The sequence below is a fragment of the Anguilla rostrata genome, chromosome 2 (genome assembly GCF_018555375.3).
Source record: "Anguilla rostrata isolate EN2019 chromosome 2, ASM1855537v3, whole genome shotgun sequence".
NCBI lineage: Eukaryota > Metazoa > Chordata > Actinopteri > Anguilliformes > Anguillidae > Anguilla > Anguilla rostrata.
In genome coordinates, this window is record NC_057934.1 from 41,841,248 (window position 1) to 41,863,286 (window position 22,039).

The window sequence follows — 22,039 nt, forward strand, 5'->3', positions numbered from 1 at the left end:
GGAAATGAGGGAGTGGTTTTGTAGAGGGACAGGGAGTTTGTTCCACCGCAGGGTAGCTATGGTGGAGAAGCTCCGTGATAGGGATGAGCGAGAACCCTTCACCCGGATTGATTAAAAAAGGCTTGTACCCACTTCATGGCATGACTTACTGACACACCAGTGGACAGAGGAAGACAAGCTCTGAAATGTAGCCTGAGGAAAGTATAACACAGAGAAACATATTAATTCTGCAGAAGTGCCAAAATAACAAAACGAGAAAGAGAGACTCTGTACAACCCGCATTCACCAAGATACTCAATTGAAGACATTCATTATGGAGGATTTTGTGGAGATTATGAGTAAAAAATGCAGTCATTAACATAATTGGAGGATTCTGATGGATTGTGGCCTAATGCAAATAATTATATCTCATTGTATCTATAATGGTTTTTAGAACAGCGGTACAATCTGTTACAACAGACTACTACTGTATGCACTGTGCATTTAGTATATGTCCCAATAGGTTTGATTGATATGTGAAAATTGACTCAAGTTTACCTCTAAAACAAGCAATGGCATAGAAATAGTAGTGCGAAGAAATGGGGGGGAGGGTGGGTTTAAAAAAAAAACACAAGCATTCCTTTCCTCCTCAAGCTGTTCAGGCCAGGGAAGAAAAATATATTGGATGTGTTGATTTTACCCGTTCAGCTTGAGGGTGCCAAAAGGCCCAAGGAGTCCTGCCTTTCAAAGCTGAGAAAATGATCTGCTACATCAGGAGAGCAGAGGCAGACTCAGCCTCACATCACCCACCTGGAGCTGAAAATGGAATGTTCTCACAAACAGCTCCCTCCGTAAACACGGGTTCATTATTGCAACAAAAAAAATTGTGACTACTATCATTATTATTCCCGTTCCTTCTAAAAACAAACGGGAATTCACAGCCACCCATTCATGTAATCAAGTGAAACATACCAATAGTTTCATGTTTGTCAGTGGGTCAAATCAGTGTTGCTGCCATACCCCTGGGGGCGTTTAGCCAGGAGGTGGAAAACTTGGTTAACACGCTGCAGCTCATTTGAGCTCTAACGTGTACGAATGTCAGAGCTCCCTTCTACATGTTGTTACGCTTGGTATTATTGCGCTTGTTTGAAGGAAAATAGTCATCGATCCGCAGGTGAATCTAACAGACCACTTGCCAGCTGAGCAGAAACGGTGGCCATTACTTAAGGAATGTGAAATGAAAAGGACGATATCTGTCAACGTACTGATTTCATGCAAATGTAACTTCTGAAGAATGAAGGTGTCAACGTTTCTCAAGTAGGCTAAGGCATGTATTTAAGCAGTAGAGTGGCGTTTTTGTAAAATGACTCCTCATGTCTGCGAGAATGAGTTTATTCGAACATCTTCAATTATCAAAATAAACAGCTCTCCTGGTATAGAGTTGCAGACGACACAGACCATCACATTGCTTCATAAACTACCGTTCCTGTTACTGATTTTCAAGCAGTGTGTGTCAAACTCAGACAGCATATATTCCTAATTGTGAGCGGAAACAGTTGTATGTGGAATTGTGGGTTATCGCATACGGTATTGACAGCTTTTTGGAAATTTGCGCGCGTTTTCTCGAATGAAAAAGTGACCGCCACGAGTCCCTTGTTATTCCTATAATAAACTGCTATGTGGGATTCATTTCGTATTCCGTGGCTAGAATGGTAATGATCTTATGAGGGGAAATCTGGCTTGGGAGTGGATATATTATATGAGAAGGCGTCAAAACCCGGACTTCTCGGTTACTGTTACTCACTAAAACCAGGGATCAGAAAATCTCTCTCAGAGTATTACTATGGAGGTAAGTGAGTGTGCAGTTTAAATATGTTTCACCACAACGATATAACTATTAAACGGAAATCTAGATGTTAATCATTTGCCAAACCTAACAGAAAAACGTGCAGTAAGAATGTGGGAACAGTGCAACAGTCGATTAAAAGTTCCAGAAAATCAAACATGTTGAGTCTGCAACCAGTTCATGCGGCGGAGCCGTGCCTGGCGATTAAATGAGGGATGGGTACGAAAAACCTTCAGCAAATTGACGGGAATCATAGGATTTGCTGTGAAATTAGATGCCAGCCTACAATAAGATCAATATTAATATACAGCTGAGAATCTTCAAAGCAAGACAAAATAATGGAGCTGACAAACACATATGGAGACTTGGCATTTGCAGTATCGTCTAAATAATAGGGGAACTGTAAGGTGCTGCTTTGTTTGGCATCACTAGTTGGCCAGCATGATAATATAATAAAGCTAAAGTAAACTCTAAGCTACATTGAACGCTGACTGAACTGCATCACCTGTAAAAAGCAATAACTTCATACCGGGCTACTTTTTCTGCTTTTTACAGCATATGTAAGAAGCTGCATTGCATTGCCTTCCTTTCGTGGTTTCGTGGATCATCCACCTGTCTTCCTTGATCGGTCGACTGTCCGGACTTTCTTTTTAGCTTGTTTGCAAATGTGAAATGTGATGCTATAATAATAATAATAATACATTAACCATAACGACAAGAAAATCTTATCATCATTTGTTCTTTAAAGTTTTGATGAACTTTTTATTAGCCATTTGATAATCATAATGAGTCATAGTTGCGGATCTTAAAAACTTAAAACGGCACTAACAGTTGACTGATCAAATTCACTGTAAAGGGTTGTCAAAGAATAGCAACATGTCTCACACCCTCGCCACATCAACCACTTTTCCTCAAATCATTCCTAAAATATTTTTCAGGGGTCTCAACTACAACGCAGTATACGTGTAGTTGAGAGTCCTAAAAAGTTTTACTAGTTTTTTTTGTTAGTAAATATTCCTCAAATATCAACTATTAACAACACGTGTAAAGAACCTGTAAGCAATTATCGTTGTTGTTACAATGAACTAATAACGATATTTTCTCAAACTCGTTCAATTATGCGCAATTTCGCACAACAGGTACAGCAATGGGTCAAAATAAAACGTGTATGGAAACTTACCAAACCCTTGTCAAATCCCGAAGCACTCCCTTTGAAAGACGGAAAACAAGCACAGTCCAGCGACAAAAAATCCAGTACAATTAAAATAATAACAAATGTATCAATAAGATTACATGAAAGTACTCTAAGTCAGCTAACGGACCTAACGTTACTTAACAATACGACTAGCACCTTAATCTAGTAATGCGTCCATTGACAAACGCCCACTGCTTTTACTGCTATAGTCACTATTCGCTGTCTTGAGCGACGGGGAGACAGCACCAAGGTGAGAAACTGCACTCGGTTGTTACGTTGAAGCCAACTAAGAAAGCTCAAATACATCCATAGGTTGAAAAACAGGGAAAGGATACTCCCCATTAAAATCAATTCCAGACTTTGAAAACATTGCTCACAAGCACCCCTTGGCTCATACGCGAAACCGCACAGAGAGAGAGAGAGAGAGAGAGAGAGAGAGAGAGAGAGATCTAACTGTTCAGGAGTTATACTAAGGGATATCAATGGAAGCATAAGGATGTGCATCGATGCTTTTAGCGCGGAGATTTTAGACACTTAAACTGATTGCTGATTGCCACCTTAAAGTAATATCACAAAAGGATATTTTAATAAATCAACCTGTATTATTTTACTAGATAGCTGAGTTATTTCAGTTAAAATGGAAGTCCAGGAAAGGCTGTGCCCAAAAAACATACTGTGCAATTCATACCAATCTGAAAGCGGTTAAACGAAAGTCCCCACGGATGGTGTTTTCACTGGCAACCATATGGCAGCCATAAAAAGAGAATACAAAACACCGCACTTGTTTAAACAGAGTATACGAAGCTTAGGGGCATGCAGCAAACTAAACGCAGATGCGATTCATATTACCTATTTTAATTTTAATTGAAAGACTTTCGCCTTATCAGTATCAACCAACGGAACTATTCAGTATAACTGAATAATTATTCATATTGGCACACCTGATGTAGTTCTATTTTTAAGGCACATGATTTATAGCCATTTCACTTGGACTTCCAATTCAATTTATGAAAAATGACGCGCGCACGCTCACACACGCACGCACACCAAAAGGATTTGCATGCCTTAGAACGTTCAATTAATCCTGTTAAATTAGAATTTAAACCAAAACACCAATTCACATATGGCCAGATTTTTCATACAAGTGACATCAGGTCTGAAATAAACAATAAATATAGAGGTATAATTTGTACATAATATAATTATAATGTATATGTTAATTTAAAATTTCACACCATCATTTTTAAGGGTCAGGTACCGCAATACAATTAGACTATTATTTTGCTGTATGCTCATGACGTGCTTACCGCCTCCTGACTCCATCATAAGAAGATCAACATTCTTCCTGTATTTACCGCCCAAATCACTCATTCAGGATAAGGGCAAACATGGAGTGGCTGTGGAGTCGTTTCTCTTCAGTAGTCTAAATGAGAGAATACAACTCTTCCCACAATAGGTAGCTCACTGATACAGTATGTGTAGCTACGGCTTTCAGTAACCAGACCACCAGACTCATAATGACCATGAATTCACTCTACAAACTGACCAATAATGTCCTTAATGAGATCCGTCGGCTGAACTGCCTCAGACCTTCCGGGCACATGTTGTAGTGCATTTTCAGTTTTGGAACATGCAAGTTATATTACCCACATGGTGCACTTATCGCAGGATCTGGCCCTAAGTTTTGTTCCATGTGAACTGTGTGTGTGTGTGTGTGTGTGTTCGAGAGAAAGAGAGAGAGTGAGAGAGAGAGAAAGAGAGAGGAGTCTGTGTTCAAACAAAACCTAGGCAAAGATGTAAATCATGCAGAGGAATGCATGAAGCTCCAGACACAGAAGACACCTGACATGCCGACTAATTTATCGACATCCCGCGCTAATTTATTACACTGCGCTTGGTGCTGGAGAGCTGCTCGGGAGAGAGGAGACATGGATGTGACCGTGAGCAGCAGAGTGCACGAGCACAGGAGGGACGAGAGCAAGGAGCTCTCCTGTGTGTGTGGAGCCCGCTCGCTCACTTCTGCCCTCCACTTTCGCTTTTACCTTGAGCTCCTATTGCCTCTGTCTGGGAGAAAACACAAACACGTACTTCTGTCCTCTCCATCTACCCCACTCTCTCTTATGTGTGAGAATCCTTCACTACCTGACATTGCTGTTTACTGGTCCTCTGCTGAAGGCTCTGATTTAGCTGCCTTCCACCTTGAACTGACAGATATGGAATAAGATGCTGTATTCGCCGCTCTGTACATTCTTTAATACTGTGTTCAGTGCTGTTCTAAGTTGTGGAATGGTTATAGGGTGTGCTGTGTATAAACTGAGCAAACTGAGAAATATAACAAAGTCCCCCTCCGTCTGAACACCCAAACTTTCAACAGCATCTGTGCTCTATTCTGTGTGTTTTGATCTGGGAAAATATGCCAGAGTTTCAACACACAAGAAGCATGGCCATCGACAAACACAAAAAGACGCTCTTCTAATGCGGAGAGCACAGCCCTCAGCCACCTTTACTGCGCTAGCCACCCCGCCAACGTCAGGCGGGAGGCGGAATTTAAATAATTAAATGAATCCTTAAATAATGACCTGAGAAAGACCATTAAAAATCCAATTTGCATGCAGCGGTGTGGAAAGCCTACGTCCTGCCCCTCTCCTGCCCCCCCCCCCACCCCCACCCCAAAGCGAAGATAAATGGCAGCAGTCACTGCGCTCCTGACGCGTCTCAGCAAATGAGCCTCGTTCATCACTGGAGAGTGAGAGACTTCCGCCCGTGCTTTTATCTTACCAGGGGAACAGGCTCCAATTAACAGGCAGCCCACACCTCCATTTTATCACTCCTAGATAACCCGATTGTCTGCCTTCATGTTGCTCCCACCTCTAACCCCCCTCCCGGCCTCTGTCTTCACCTTTACGCTTGTGCGACGCAGGGCTGGTGCCATGACTGCACTGGCATCCGCTGACACCTGCGCTGCCATTGTCGCTCACGCTTCCGTCTGCTGCGTTTTCTAGAGTTTCCCGATGTTTCATAAACATGGCAAAATAAAAGATAGTGATGCAGAGAAAAAAGAACCAGGAACTGCCGTGGGTTGTAACAGGCTGATTCTTTCTCAGATAGTGAGCAAGTGCAGGGCCTGCTCGCTCGGTGTAACTCAATGTGTTTATGGCAAGCCGGGTTATAAAACACTTCTTTTTGTTGGTGGGAGAGCACTGGTGTAAAGGGAGTGTATGCAGTTCCGACAGCATTAACTCTCAAAGCATTAACATGGGCTGGCGGCAACAGCACACCATGCGTCAAAAGAGCTCATGGACTAAAATTTAATAACATCGCTATACCAATTCAGAGATGGTTTTTCGTCATGAATGTTATATTTTAAGTTGAAAAAAGGAAGAAAAAAAAAAATAGGTGTGCCTGTGTGGAAATACGTAAGCTATTTCTATCATGTAAACTCAATTTATAAAAGTGTTTTATTGTATTATACGGAGATTGGTCTTTAGAGTGTAATCTGCAGCACCAAAGAGAGGAGACGATGAAGAGCATAACTCCAGCAGGAACGGGCACATGTACGATGTCTGTCAATGCGCATGTAAGATCCATCACTAGCAGCAGCGGAACAGCACTTCTGAATGTTTGCAGGGTTTCCCACATGTGCACATGGCTTCTATCACGGCTCTGAAAACATTTTGCCATATTGTTCAGATTTTGAATTTATTTCTTTCATAATATTAGATCTGCAGAATTCAGCTATCATGTGAATCAGACATGCATGTCTTAATACTATCAAATTAACAACGCAATCAGCACTCAAAGGATTCTAAAGATAAAATATTACACGTGCCAATATGGATTGAAAGTAATTATTTAGAATGATTAGGTTAAAAGAATTTAAAATACTGATATTCCGAGAATAGAAGAAAACTCATTACACTGGACAAAGGTAATTGTAGCAATTATTAATAACTGACTTCATTCATATACTAATCAACAGCATATTATACTGAATTTCTAGATAGCATTGATTTTTATTTCTTGGCTCTTCTCAGTGTTCAAAAAAAAAGCAAATCAGTACCAGGAGTAAATATATGCTCCTGACATTGCTGAAGCAATATGAAATAACCAAAAGATTTGTCTACAGTCTATTTGTAATGCATAAAAATGAAAATTAAGATAAAATTTGAGTAATCCAAGAACAAAATGTGAGTACTTTAAAAGCAATATCTTTATAGTCTTACCGACAAATTAATTTATCATTTAACAGATTATGTTTATCATTTATCAGATTACATTTATTTTATCTACAGACTGCATTTTGAAGTGACAATATTTTGAAATAGTAACACCTTTGTCTGCTCATTTAATATAAAATATTAAGTTTATTTTTTGTTTAATTCAACAAGAAATATTCAGCGTATGTCACTCACTGTGCCCCCCCCCCACCCACACCCCCCACAAAAAACTCATACACAAATGCAAAAATAAGTGAGTATATAATTAGATATTATATTAATATGTCGGCAAACATTTTGATTTCAAGTATTTACAGATTTCTACTATTAAAATCAGTACATAAGTTGCCGTTCCTCCTGGCAATCATATCTAAACCAGACAGACACATCTTGGTAGATTATCGCTCTAATTACAAGTGGGGACAGATTAGGCTAAAAAGAAAGCAAGAGAAACAGGCTAAACACACTCACTTGCTGTCACAGAAACTTCAAGCTGAGAGCTCTGTCCTCCTTTGTGGCGCTGCAGTAGGTTTATTGAATTTGGTTAAAAAACAAACTCCGGGGAATTTCTCCAAGGCCCCTCTCTCCGCTCTCGGGTTCCCTGCGGCGGACACCTTTAAGAAAATGCCAGCCGCCGGCTTTCGCCTTGCTTCATTTTTGGCTCTGCTGCCGGACTGTAAGGCAATACCTCCTTTTTTCACGGGGAATTCCACATTCGGGGTTCCTGTGAGTAGAGCACGCCCTCTAGCGACCATTTCTGAGAAATACAGCAAACGCTATCAACATTGATAGTCTTTGTGCTCCAAGTGAAATTGAGGAGCTTCTTAAAAAAAACAATCTATGCCAGCACAGTAATCCAACATTTTCATGAAAACACATATGCCCCCAAATCACAGCATAGATAATGGGACTCAATAGACCATTGAGTGCAAAATTGCTGATTAGATAGCCATTGAGTTTTGAATGGAGCAGGACATGCACTGTTGATTTGTGGAGGGTAAAGACTGATTCTGGAAGCACTAGATAATTACAGCAATAAAAGGGGGAAAGGATGAGAAAGAAAATGCCACCACCAATTAGCTCAACCCTCTCCTTAGAGAACAAAGCTCTAGCTAATACTGGCTCCCAAGAAGAGCAGGGAAAACATTGTCCTGCATCCAGACTTACTCATACGACAATGGCATTACATTAGTGCTTCTCAGCAGGAACATAACAAGCCACACAAAACCGCTGGCATGATGCGTATGGTTAATAGCATAACTTAATAAAGCTTATGATTCATTAAATGATTAAAGGATGAAGACTGAAACATGATTGAAGATGAACAGCCAACATTATCAGTTATTTATTTATTTTTTCATCTCATCAGAATCTGATAAATTATTAAGGATTATGTTAGGTGCACTCCTGCAGTTGCCCTTGACCAAGGCACTGGCCTCAGGACTGGAGTTGGTCCCCGGGTGCTGCACTGCGGCTGCCCACTGCTCCTAAGTAACTAGGATGGGTCAAATGCAAATTACCCCACGGGTTCAATAAAGTATATCTATCTATCTATCTGTTTCATGAAAAGGGGAGAAAACTGATTTATAAATGTAAACATGCAAGAAATTTGAGAGCACTGTTCTCTAAACGATTACTGTACTCAGACAAACTATTTCCTTTTTGAGAAACTATTACCGTGAATGGAAATTAGTTTACTGCAACTGCCCATTAAATATTTTTAAAAATTTTCTGTAAAACCAAAAGAGACATACAGTACAACAAATGTGTAATTCTATCAACGGTTAGCCTGTACATTAGTATGACCACCTCACAGGCTGGTCAGTAGTATGGCCTTACAGGCTGGTCAGTAGTACATCTGACATAAAAACTGGTCAAGAACATAGTTACACACGTTGGTCAAAATTAGAGCTGCATTACAGGCTAGTCAACAGCTGCCTCACAAGCTGTTACATAGTATCACTGCCTCACAGAGTCATCTGTAGTACAGGTACTTTACATACCGGTTAAAAGTGTTTTGTATGTTCCATGTTTCAAATACTGTATTTGATCATACATTTTTCTCTCACTTAAAAAGTTCATAGATCTTTTAAAAACAATCACTAGACTACTTTCTTTGTGTCTGACTGACATCTAGACCAGGAAACACAATATATACAGTATATGGGCACAACTTCAAAAATTAAGGTACAGTATATGATGGCTGGAATAATGAAGAATAGAGACAAATAACAACATTATAATCACAGTCTCTCTGCCATCTGTACTAAAGACAGGCCTGTCAGGCAGATATACTATTAACTAGCCTATGAGGCAGATACACTACATGGCCAAAAGTATGTGGACACCTAACATCCAACATCTCATCCAAAATGATGGGCATTAATATAGAGTTGGTCCATACTTTGCTGCTATAACAACCTCCTCTCTTCTGGGAAGGTTTTATACTAGATGTTTGAGCATTGCTGCAGGGATTTGCTTCCATTCAGCCAGAAGAGCATTAGTGAGGTCGGGCAATGATTGGGCCATTAGGCCTGGCTTGCAGTTGGCTTTTCGAATTATCCCAAAGATGTTTGTAATGTATGCTCTTGACTAGGCAGCTAATAGGCTAACTATCTAGTTAGCACTTGATATTAGCCTATTAGCTTCTGTACCAATATTGTACCTTCACAAAAGGGCAACCTTCACAAAAGGGCAAACAGAAGGACATGACAGTATTATGAGTTTAATCTACTAAACTGAAACTTTGATTTTTACAGCGAACAAATTCACATATTACAAGGAACATGCACCAAGGAAGGAGATTTTTTGTCTGAGATGGGTAAAAAGTGGAATGCAGATGAAGGGAGACAGGTTTGATCAGTGTGCTGCTTGATTAACTGGTGTGGAATGTATGGCCTAAAATATAATACGGATGGAGATCATTGGTGGTGTTTATAAATGTCTCAATGACTGCACTACACTAGACAAAAGGCTCTTTTCCTCATTCCATTGCTCTCTTTCACATCCCGTCTTACTTTAAGCAAAATAATGCATTCCCGTTTACGCATGACAAGGCACGTGTCATTTGCTGTCTGATAACTTATTAAAAGCGGTTAAATTAATTCATTAATTCATGTACTTTTAAATGTAGGGTACTGGAGTGGCTCAGTGGGCACAGCAGTGAGTTGAGGCTCATGCTGAGACTCTGAAATGGAGGGGCTTAGCCCAGCTTTGGTTGACCTTTAGCTCAGCTCTCTGTATACATATCACTTGCAATCCAAAATCCTTTGACACCAACAGTGCTAGCCCAAACACTTTGATTTCATTAATGTAATAGCATTAAGAGTCAATGAAAATTAAACAGGATATATACTGTATATTAAAAACACTATTATCCAGGGAGACATTTTATACACATGTGCAAATTCATAGTTTAATATTTGTAAAAGTGATTTGGATTTAATATCTTGCTTAAAGCTGAAATGCATGTGCCCTACCAGAGAATCAAACTTGCGAATCTGTTACACCCCACTGCCATCCCACATGTACAAAATACAAATACAGCATGTACATACAACAAACTGATCTGAATAAACTATACACCATTAATAATGATTAAGCAATTAGATCTGTTCATGGTTTTTTTTAAGACAGTCCACTGAAATAACCTGGCTGATCCATTTTGGACTGGCAGCCTTGGCAAACACTCCCCACCACATCGTGCACTGCCTGGTGTTCTCACATTCATTGTACAGATACATTCAACACATATCTCAAGCATAAGAATGACTTGCATATCTGTGGAAAGTTCACAATAAACCACAAGCATAAAGTGTCAGTACTAACTATATATACTTTAAATTGTTAGAATTCCATGTCCCTGTTGTTTGTCAAAATATGCACTCATGGAGGTAGTCTCAGTTTCAATAATAATATGGAATGGCATGGCTCTCTCTGTTAATGCCCATAGATTTAAGTTAAAAATAATACAGCAGTCCCATTCATGAAAGTAAAGAGCAAGGTAATGTTTAATTCTGTACTTCGTGTTTTGTTTGTACATTAATTGATGGTGTGGTGAAAACTGGTTTTACTTTTTTTTACATTTGCATTTTTCACACATTTCACACAATCTCATTTGGCTAAATGTGTTTTTCACATATAGTCATATTCAGTGGAGTGGCTGAGAAGCAGCTGAAAATGTAACTGATGTTCTAACCGTTCACTTGTGTACAGGCAAATATAAAAAATACGAAATTATTTTCTGTCAAGTCAGAAAAAGTGAGTCTGTATACTAAACACCACAAAGACATTCTTAACTGCCACAAGCACCATTGATTTGTAAAAAAAAAAATCTAACAGCTTTCATGCCCTGACAGGACTGTATATCACATCTCTCTTTACTGATTTAGATCATTTTAAACAGAATAAACAATTCAGTACCAAGTGCTTAATACACTTTGATACATAATTCCCAAATGTGTGCTAAACAAGGACAGAAAGCAATGCAAATTCACAAAAATAAAAATAACTTCGCTCCTCAATGATGTAAGTTGATTTTCTGCAGCCTGGGGGTTACTTATAACAACGATAATGCAAATTGCATTGAAAATCAAAAACAAATTAAACAGTCTAATAAGAAAATTCTTTCAATATGTACTGGAGCTTATAAATTTCCATCTTTCGGAAAAGCTAATATAACCACCCACCAATAAGAACACATGGTCAAAACTCCCCAATCCATGGGACTTGGAAATACTGTTTAATGCTGTTGCTATAAATGGAACAATATTAAATAATATGATATTCCAGCTATATTAAAGAAAGAATGATGCTTAGCTTCACCCACATTGGCTGTAATATATGCAGTTCTTAGAGTGTGTTGCATGGGCGGAAAGATGCTTTCCTGGCTTCTGGAGTGTTTATTTTCTTCTCCCAACACAGACCCAGTGGATTTGGCAAAGCACTGCCTCTCCCCCAGCTTATCTTTGACTGTAAAGGAGAACTGGTCCCCCAGTACTGTCCTGTCCCAGCTAGTTTGGGCCTGTTTGCAGTATAGAAATCATTACTCTGGTTGGTACAAACCTATGCTTTCCTCATACAGGCACACATATGCATGTATACAGGGTAACTGAAATATGAATAGGCGGCTTTTATTTCCTCTATTAATAACTAAGAAGGCTTGCTGTTTTAGCAGGAGACATCACCTGAAAGCCCAGTAACACTCCGAGTGGGCCACAGTGTGGTGGTGGCATTAGCGGGCCAAGCTTCGAAGGGTTCCTGGGTGCAGCACTTCTGCTGTGCTCAATTTCGTCTAGGAAACCTCCACCTGTGCAAACATGTAATACGTACAATGTACTACACATGCTATACATGCTGACCTGAATAGGTTTTCTGAACAAAAGTAACTGTACTTTGGTGGTTTCGTGGCTGTGGGTGCCAGCACCATACATTCCTACTCTTCTACCTCATGATCTCTTGCCAGCATTTGTATTGTGAGGCTGACATTGAGAGAGAGAGAAAGAGAGAGAGATGGAAAGAGAGGGAGGAAGAGAGAGAAGGGGAGAGAGAGAGGTGGAAAGAGAGAGAGGGAGGAAGACAGAGATGGAGGGAGAGAGAGATGGAGAGAGAGGGAGAGAGAGAGAGAGATGTAAAGAGGGGGTGGAGGGGTGAATTGGTTTCAATCATAAAACTGGAATTCAGGGAATAATACTCTGCTTCCTTTAACAGGATATGACACAAGCCAGGTATAAGCAAGGGGAATGACGTGACGCACCAAGAACCTAGAGCCCTGACCCCCCCACCCAACCCCCCCACCCCTACCCCACCCCCCGGCCGAGAAAACTCTGGGAAGAATTAGCATGCAGCGTGCTATCGTGACCTTGCCTCTCTCCATTCAAGGTCAGAAATGACTAAAGAAAACAATGAGGAAAGGAGGTAAAAAAAAAAAAAAACACACACAATGCACCAAACAAAGCGATAATTAGACACTACCGGCGAGCGCCGCCGCTTTCTTCTGCACTTCAAAGCCGCAGCTGCTGCAGATCGCAGCCGAAACGCAGCGCTCAGGCAAAGGCAGCCCGTCTGCGTATCTGCTGTTTACGTTACACAGATATCTGAGCGCCGGCCTCTCGCCGCGGGATGTGACTCATCTGAAGGAACGACGGCGTTTCGGCAGTTGGGCGTACACATTCGCACGCGCTCGCTCGCCGGAGAGCACCAGGGAAGGGTTCAAAGGCTTTCTCGTAAATCGGGGGGGTGGGCGAAAGCCTTAATGACGGGGTTTCCCCTTGCGGTCAGGCCCTCTCACGTGAGGGCTGGTCCTCTCATCGTCGAGAGGAGACGCAGCCAGATCGCGGCTTTATTGGCAAACTATGCCACCCAGACATCCCTGGGCACAGTAAATCACCACAACACACCGGCAGCCTTTTGCGGGACCTGCTATTAGGGTGGCCGCCGCGTCACAGGTCACATGATCCCCCACGCCTGCCCCCGGAGCCTACTGGGAATCCAGGAGCTAGAACTGGGGCTGGAGACCACCAGGACCCTCATTACCCACCTCAACTGCCCCCTACCCCCCCCCCCCCACCACCTCAACCCAGCACCCCGCCCCCCACCACTCTCGAATCCCGCTCACATTTTTCCGGGGAATGAATGGAAGGCTTAACAGCATGCGAACAGAATCCCAGCGTGTCGGGCACCTCTCCTGACCTCCCGTGTTAAGGGCATGCGTGATGCATGGTCAGGTTAGGGCTGGGGTCGCGGCGCGGAGTAGGGTTACGCGTCCCTGTGATATCAGCGCTGGCTCTCGTGGGAAGGGTGAGGGAATCAGGTGCAGCTCTAGCGGTATTTACTCATTCATTTGTGAGGAATTTCGGGGGCCATTATCTTAAAGTGTTGCCATCTGGAGGCACTTCGTGAGCTCCCATTTGCCTCAGTATGAGCGAGGATTTCGAGATGACATTAGGAGCACTGTTTCCACTACAAAGAGGAAACGGTGAATGAAGATGAAACTGACGCAGGAACGGAGTGAAATACATTAATGTAAACCAATCTCTCCCGCCTACCTGCAAACAGCAGGTCCAGCTCCTTACGTCTGGCCCAGGCCCCCACACAATCGCGATGGCTCTATTAGAACTCACTGGTGGAGCTGCCATTTAGCACAGTAGGCCAGAGTACACAGCTTTACTCTGAACATAAAGCAGGGTGCACATGCTAGCTAAGTAAAGTGTGTAGAAAACGGAAAGACCTTCTGATTTCTGAGGATGTACAGCCACAGTGTTCAACTGTAAATACTTCCAACTGCTGGGGCTGCTCGGTGGCTCACTTGGTATGAGTGAGCACCATGGTCTGAGATTGAATTCAGCCCATGCTGCCCCATAGCGGTGGAGTACAATTGGCTTCGCGTAGCCCAAGGGATATATGGAAGGGATTCAGTCAGCGGGGATAGCAGTGTTCATTGCATACACTCCATATATTCCATCTTGGCGCCTGTGGCTTGCTCTCTGCACATAAGTATGACTGGGTCTCCTTCGCCCCTGCTCTGCATATGTGTGGCTTGTGGCAGTGGTGGGAAAAGAAGCAGCTGGCTGGCACAGTTTCAGAGGAGAGTTGTCTTCACTCTCCCCAGCCAGCAGCAGGGGGTATATGAGCATACTTGACAAAGTTCGCAAATTGGGTGTTCCAAATTTGGGTGGGATTGCAGTTGCCCAATTTTTTCAAAGGAAAAAAAATTCCAACTGTCCTGGTTGAGCCCTAGAAAACTGCTTTTTTTAATCATTGAGAAATGTCATCAGTTTAAAGGATGTGCATCAGATCAGATCAATGCACTGAGGACTGGGCTGTTTGGAGTGACAGTGTTGTCCACCAGAGGGCAGCAGTGCTACAGCAGAGGGGGCTCCCTGGTCCCTTCCTGTGTGCAGCAACACTCAGCAACAGCAGCGGTGCCCATTCTAGAAAAAGACCAGGAGGTGAGAAGCATAAAATAGTACCAATAAAACCAGAGCAATATATAAATGCAGTTTTAATAAAATAATTATTGAGGCAGAGAAGATAAACAGACTGTGTGTAAGTGTATGTGTGTATGTGTGTGTGTCTGTGTATATGTGTAAGAGAAGGAGAGAGAGAGAGAGCTAGAGAGAGAGAGATGATAACGATTTCAATATTCAATAAAAGTATTGATACAGGCATGTACACATACACAAACACACATTGAAGAATAAACCCTGATCACATTGAAACAGAGTGAGCACCAGGCACTTAGCACCCAGGCTACAGGATCTACAGTTGGACTGAACACTCCACAATGGTTATTTCCAGCCTAAGGGGACAGAGTTGATGCAACACTGGTGTCATTTGACTGAACTGGGTAAGAGCAATGTGGAGAAGGGCGGTGTAAACAGTAGCGTGATGTCCTGCTCCATACTGCAGTCCCCATGGCCTCTCCTCACCCCCCCCCCCCCAAAAAAAGAAAAAAAGTGGGGATATACCATGTCAAGGCCATGTCCCAAAATGCCCCCTCTCTCTCCAAACTGCTCCCAGGTCAGTGATCCCCCATTGAGTGTTGACTGTGGGATTATCAGTAGGCCTGCATAGAGCGGAATGACAGGAATGACATCACCAGCGCAGTCATGCTCATACCCAACGCCAGAGCCGTCCATCTGGTGCCAGTGGGCAGGCAACCCCGTGGGGAACGCATCTTCAGCACGAGAAACCCAGTCTGAACCCATACTGGGGTCTGTCTGTCAATACCTCAGCCTACTGTTCCTTGAGTTCAAGGTTCAATGCCACATAAGGCTTTAAACACGGCAAGTCAAAACTGCTAGAACTTGAGACGGTTTGGGGATAAACCTGAGAGACTCCAAAACCTGAAGCCCTGAAATTTCCCACAGTGCATTTCTGCATTCTCCGCCTGCGGTATAAGGGAACTGCGGCTATAATAGCCGCCGCAGGTTAATACTGCATGCTGATCCCTCCCCGGGCTCTAACTGAGGTGACTGGATGGTATTTCAGCATGTTAAATGAAGGAAGAGGGTGGGGTGTTTCGGTAATTACAATGCAATCTAATACCCTGCCTTAAAATATCACATTGACGCTGACTCAGTTTAATACTTGATAATCCTTTTGCACTATGGATACGCACATTTTGTACTATGGATACGCATACGAACGTTATTCCATACTCCGTCTCCATACCGCTGCGTTGACATTGCACAAGAGTAAGAATAACATTATATCTGGCTTAAAAAAGGATGAACTGAAACATAGTTCACAACTGCAATCACAGACATTCTGAAGCAATTCAAGAAAATATTCATATTCTTAAAGCTGTTCTTAGAAGTCACTGTTATTAAAATGATCAAAAGTAGAGACTTTTATATTTGTTTGGCAACCTAGGTGTTTTTATGTGCTAGCACAGTGTCTTTACTCGGGGGGCACTGGTTGCTCTATAGTACCTTGTCTTTGAAACCCTTTAGTGGATTTCCACTTAAAACAATGATTTCCCACTTGGTGTGGGAGTGTGAAGCGCACACAACCTGCCTCAGAGAATTAGTCCCAAACAAACACTCCAAAATGAACTGTGGCCTGCTGAGATTACTTTATTTTCCCATTGTAGCCCAACAGCACCCAACACATGTAGCTCAAACTCCCTCCAGAACCACCCCGCCCCCCCCCCCCCCTCCCCTCTCCCCAACACGGAAAGTTCCTCCGCCGCCCCCACCTGCAATCTGAGTGACCATCTCCTAATTGGCGCTAATTCCAGGGGGGTGTGGATGACTCCGGCCCTGTCGAGGCGCCGTGATTAATTCCGCAGCATGAGGGACAAAGGGCACCGCGCTCTCTGCGGTGTTGACACTAATAAATCTGAACGCTTCCTCTAAGGTGTTCCGAGGTTATTCCAGGAATTTCCTTTGCCTATTGTGAGGAGATCTGTTTTTGGTAACCCACCACCAGCCCTCCGGCCTCCTCCTCCCTCTCTCCCCTCCTCCACAGCCCACCCCCTGCCCGCTCTGTCCCCTTGTCTCAGGCTCTGAATAGACCACCTCAGTTGAATGTGACAGACAGCCAGGCGTCAGAACGTCAGGTTCAGCGGCCTAAGTCGTGCTGGACACAATAGGGCCAGTTATTTTCACCTGTTTGGCCCCCTCGCTTTGTGCCAGAGAAGAAATAAAACAATGCCCTGCATGTTCTCCCTTTCATTCTCTCTGTCATTTTCAAGCAGAGCGAGGATGGAGGTTTTTCCCTCTTTCAGACAAAAGCTCTGTGGATTATGTCAATTATTTTGATGTATAACTTAGTCTGGAAAAAGGCACATTAAAGCTGCACTGCTTAAGGAGGGAGGGAGGAAGAGAGAGAGAGAGAATGAGAAAGAGAGAGAGAGAGAGAATAAATGGTCTGCTGGCTAATTTGTTTGTTTTGCATAAAGAATTGAAGGGCTATCATAAACTTGGCAGCAGATGTATCCAGCGTGTCAATGTACAGGGCTTGCATGCAAATAATGGCTTTACTCTGAACTTCAGGGGTACACGCCAGCCTTAGCAAGAGCCACTGTGCACCATGCAGCTGTTAATCTTTGTAAATACATGGGACAGGAAAGGTAAACATTTTCCAAATGCCACCCATGTGCGAGTAAGGGACACTAGGAGACAAGCATGCAGGGGGCTCTACTCTGGGTCTGACTCGATCACACGGGCTTAGGAAAAGTCTGTCAGTGTTCACGTACAGAGAGACAACAATGCACTTCTGGGGCATGGACATTCCTGAATTAGAATAGGCACTGCCCAGTCAGAGAGACTGGTGATCACAAAGGAGACTATGGCCTTCCTAGTGTAGTTAAGCAGTAGTGGTTGCTATTTACCTTGTTAAACTACCTTTTAGGTGTTAACTTCAATATAGTACATCTGAATTTAATAATTTTGGACTTCAGTAAACTATGTTTGAGCCCAATACAGAGTATGTGAATTCACCAATTTTGGTGAAGCTTGCTTTTGTCGTACCCACATTTGATATTTACATGAGTATTGTCAATAGTAGTTAGTGGACATACACTAGTATAGTCCTAAAAGTATTTCAACACTAATGCTACCTTTTTACAATGATTTTCCAGATGAGGTGTTTCTTGACATCACACGTTTGAAAAAATCTTTTTTATGGATTTAACGTGGAAGCCATGGAATCGAAAATGCACATGCAAGCTGCATTCCAGAGCAATGTTATGTGAATCAGCCAATTCCATATGCATACTACAATCTATAACAATGACACTTGAATAGGCCAATTCCATATGCATACTACAATCTATAACAATGACACTTGAATAGGCCAATTCCATATACATACTACAATCTATAGCAATGACACTTGAATAGGCCAATCAATGCTAACATAAACAAACCTTGAACAACATATCATCATTTTAGAACAACATGCCATAGAGCTGAAGCTGCTAATTTAAACATCTGAGCTGATATTATGAATGCATGGATAATAAAGAAGTCTTTTTCATGTTTCTTTCATCTGATAGCCATTTTCTATGATGTCTCGCCATCAGCAGTCACAGTGCGCAACTCCTGGAATGACACTTTCATCTGTATCTCCAGTTAAACCCTAATGATGACAGACAAAATGGTGGCAATTCACTGATGCATGGGACACAAAAAGCCAGCACAGAAAACAAGAAACATAACCATGGAAACAGGCTGGTAGATGTATGGATGTTCCAAAAGCCCTTTTCTCTCCAAATCTCGGGCTATATTGTAATGTAATTCAAATGCTGAAGGCAAACAACATTGTTATTCATGAGGGCATCTCCGCTCAAGCGGAATGGCTTGACGGTGTTCTTTCCAGTTCCAGTGCGCTCGCACGCAACTTCTAAGGCAAGAAAATGACACAAAAGGACACAAAAGAGGCATTTGACTGATTGTTTTCTGTCCCCTGCTTCGTATATCTACTGCACAGCAGGGACCGAAGACCTGGATGGACAGATGCCCCTGATAAATCTGCTGAGAGACGGGTTATTCAAGCCCAGACAGCCCCTCAGATTCGCTGACAGCAGACAGCACCAGGCTTTGACTGAAGGCATTCAAGGCGAGATCTGTCATAGATCACATAAGAAAGACCTGGACCTGTGTCCGTCAGCCCGGAGAGAGCGATGCCTTCCATACACTGTCACAATGCTGCGCTGTAGTTCCTTGTAGAGACACCAGGCAGTCTTTTGAAACACACACACACACACACATACACACGCACAAGCTTATGTAATGTGTGTACTGTACTCGTACTGTACTCTATCATTTGCGGAGGGGGAAAAACCAGCAAGGCGGTCAGAGGGTGACCCTATTTTGAAATCCATGCACAGACCACCTGGAAGTCAGCGATGAACCGCACGCCTCTCCCTGCCCACCCCCCACCCCCTCCCCCCCCCCCCCCCCTTTCCAGACACCACAACCCCAGGACCACAGCCAGGGAGGAACAGGGGCAGCTCTAAGAAACGGCAATTCATGACAATATTAATCACACTGATCTCAGCTGCATCTAATACCCTGTCATCATCAATCATTTTCTTTCTGCTGAGTCTTGCTTTATACGTGCTGTTATTTTGCGCTGGTTTTGGTGGGTTTGAGTACTGTCTCTCCGTCTGGGGCTGGGATGTGCTTGTTTGGAATGAGGGAGGAAGGGGGGGGCGGGGGGTATGTGTGTCCTCCAATGTGACCAGAGAGCTGGAGTCAGATCAGCTGAGCATCCACCATCATTTGGAATATCAAATGAAGCAAATCATCGCCATGCTACTATAAATTGCGTGAAGTGCTTGTGATCCTGCTTTAGGTGACACAGTATTTGCAGTATAGCACACAAAATAGTCACACACCATTACAGTACATACAGTAATGCATTTGCAATTAAATATAATTGGTACATTTCTGAAAGAGCTTTGTAACAATCCCACCTTTATTACTGCAATTTGTACAACAGTTATGTTTTGTAATGTTGTTTATGTGACATAACCTTAAAGGGACAATACCCAAGAAAAATCAAACTAATTTATCAACAGTTTATAACTCCCACACATCATTTTTCTCCTATGAGCACATACCGTGTTTGTCTTAACCACTGGACTTAAATGCTGTTGTCTAATATTAAAAATATGTACAATTCAGGAAATTGTTTTGGTTTCTTGACTAAGTCTTTGATAGCACACTATGCTATCAGGAATGCTACAAACCCCCAAAGATACAAATCAACAACCCTGCATTTCTTTTAATACAAAAGGCAGACAAAGCCATAGATAGCCATCCCAAAGTCACCAGAACTGCTCTGTAAAGGCACCTTGCGGAATGTTGATTCTTGTATGCAGCAGGCTTAAAGTTTGTTGGTTCTAAAAGGAAATTTCGATCTCTTCTTCTGATAAGCATGCAGTTTGACTTTCCGAATTGACTTCAGTCTCAGGATGAGGTTATGCCGAAGAGCATATTGAGATGTTTATGAGTTTATTTACTGTGACACGAAACCTTGACAGAAGGAAACCGTCAACATGAGCAAAAGCAAAATAAACAGAACCTGATGGGGAAAGATTTTCAAACAATGTTTTTCCCTGGAATTCTGCTAAAGGTTCCAAACTCATTAAGGGTTATAAAAAGCCCGAAACCTTCCCTTTGAAACACTTTTTAATGGGTTTTCCAAGTCTTTGTTTAATATTTTACAGGCACTAATTTGGAAAAAGAGAAAGGAATATAGAGGTGGTGAATGCCAGAGGAGGCGAATCAGGCTAATGATTGTGGTCATTTGGTCTATATGACTTCTCACTAATTAAATTCTTATTAAATAGACGTGTGTTATTAACAATTCAGAAAAACTTGGTTAAAAAAATTATTATTTTTCATTCACAGAATTAGACAAAAAGATCAATTGAAAGTAAAAGAATGAGAGAAAGATCCATTACTTTAAAAACTATTGTAGGATATGTCCTTCGTTTCAAAAACATTTATTATGGAACTTGTCCATTCAAAAATTATACTTTAAAACATTTATCGATATTGTGTTGCAGCCTTTTTTTTTCCAATTGCTTGTCACATGGCAAATTTAAAACAGATTCAAGCAGTCAGGACATGAAAAAATGTTCAATGAAGGTGAAGGTGGGGTGGGAGAATGGAGGGATCCGGATTCTTAGAGGCTTGCCCCTCTCTCCTGACTAATTCCATGGAATCTGTGGCCCGTCTGAATCAGAATGACTCAAGATGATTCTCATTCTAAATCATAAATGAGAAAGATTCTGATTTCTGTGATATTGGCTAAAGGGGAAGACTGTGGTGAAATCTGGCCAAAAATCAAAACTTTTAACAGAGTTAGTTTGAGGCCAAGGAGAATGATTTACTTTTTATAGTAACACTAGTGTGTTGATTTGTGAAATGGGGGGGGGGGGGGGTGCAGAGTGACTGTTACATGTAACTGGTTGGCCGTCAGGTATTGCCATGCAATCTCAATAGGTTCACCTGCTGATAAAGAAAAATGATCGATGGTAGGAGACATACATAATCCAAGCCAAAATTAGGTCATTTGTGCCTTCTGAGGGTTTGAGTGAAATTTTGGTGACAGTCGATGGAATGATGTTCCTCTGTCAGGACAATATCCACAACCACTAAAATACATCCTGGAACACATAAATAAAAATGGCAAACAAGTCCATGAAGACTGAAGTTCATCATAAGATGCATTTCTGTGATGTAGACATACTGTGTACTAGTGTCTGTGCTGGTTATACATTAAGAAATAGATATGACTTACTTTGCATTGCTACCCTTCAAGGACCAACTGGAATGTCTCCAT

The 22,039-nt window shown here is 42.1% G+C and overlaps 1 protein-coding gene and 1 long non-coding RNA gene across 3 annotated transcripts in view; both read right to left on the minus strand.

Annotated features, from left to right (window-relative positions):
• The window catches only part of ntn2 (netrin 2), a 62,839-nt gene extending 54,823 nt beyond the window's left edge, over nucleotides 1–8,016 (minus strand). The window contains exon 1 of one of the 2 annotated variants that reach the window (XM_064322286.1): nucleotides 7,709–8,016. The gene's annotated coding sequence lies outside the window, so the exon portion shown is untranslated. Of the gene's footprint in view, nucleotides 1–3,005; nucleotides 3,556–7,708 lie in introns of those variants that run through there. The other variant, XM_064322285.1, reaches the window with a different exon arrangement.
• Nucleotides 8,017–10,887: 2,871 nt separating this feature from the next.
• Nucleotides 10,888–22,039, minus strand: part of LOC135248078 (uncharacterized) — a 39,775-nt gene continuing 28,623 nt past the window's right edge. Inside the window, exons 2-3 of the long non-coding RNA XR_010328362.1 lie at nucleotides 15,706–15,803; nucleotides 10,888–15,168 (exon numbers count right to left, since the gene is read on the minus strand). This is a non-coding gene — a long non-coding RNA (uncharacterized LOC135248078). The remainder of the gene's footprint in view (nucleotides 15,169–15,705; nucleotides 15,804–22,039) is intronic.